This window comes from Papio anubis, chromosome 4 (assembly GCF_008728515.1).
Source record: "Papio anubis isolate 15944 chromosome 4, Panubis1.0, whole genome shotgun sequence".
Lineage (NCBI taxonomy): Eukaryota > Metazoa > Chordata > Mammalia > Primates > Cercopithecidae > Papio > Papio anubis.
Window position 1 is genome coordinate 132691011 of NC_044979.1, and position 847 is coordinate 132691857.

The 847-nt window shown below is 41.7% G+C and overlaps 1 non-coding gene across 1 annotated transcript; it reads left to right on the top strand.

Annotated features, from left to right (window-relative positions):
• The first annotated feature begins 216 nt into the window (after positions 1–216).
• On the top strand, positions 217–318 carry LOC116274736. Its single transcript, XR_004183517.1, has one exon. It is a non-coding gene; the product is annotated as a U6 spliceosomal RNA (small nuclear RNA).
• Positions 319–847: the final 529 nt, after the last annotated feature.

The following is an 847-nucleotide window of genomic DNA, read 5'->3' on the forward strand; positions in this document are numbered from 1 at the left end:
ATTACAGGAGTGAGCCACCGTGCCCGGCCCAACATGTGTAAATTCTTTACGTAACGCAGACCTTTTTGTTATATTTGCTGTGAACATTCACTCCAGATAGTTTCCCTTTGATTTTAGCTTTGGAAGTTTTGTCAAGTGGTTGTTTACTCTGATAACATACAAACCATCCACCCTCTGTGATTTCTTTCAATTTAACTTGTAAAGTTATCACCCTTTGTGCTTGCGTTAGCAGCACATATACTGAAGTTGAGACAGTACACTGGAGATCTGCATGGCCCTTGCATCAGGATGACATAGATTTATAAAGTCCATATTTTTTGTAGTATAAGAATATAGGCCAGGCTTAGTGGCTCACACCTGTAATCCCAGCATTTTAGGATGCCAAGGCTGGTGGGTCACCTGAGGTCAGCAGTTTGAGACCAGCCTGGCCAACATCGTGAAACTCTGTCTCTACTAAAAATACAAAAATTAGCTGGGCGTGGTGGTGAGCGCCTGTAATCCCAGCTGCTCAGGAGGCTGAGGTGAGAGAATCGCTTGAACCTGGGAGGCAGAAGTTGCAGTGAGCCAAGATCGTGCCATTGCACTCCAGCCTGGGCAACAAGAGAGAAATTCCATCTAAAAAAAAAAAAAAAAAATTAGATCTCAGGGAAGCTGTTACAACACCCTCCTCCCCACAAAAAAACTTATCAGCCCTGTGAAGATAGCAGTATAGTAAAACAAGTTCCTTTTTAGAGATGAGAATTTTCTTCAAGCTTTTCCTATCCATATTCATGTTATCTGTGCCTATAATTTTCTTTTTGTATGTTTTATCTTTATCAGGGTTTGAGAAGAAGTTCATGCTTGCCGA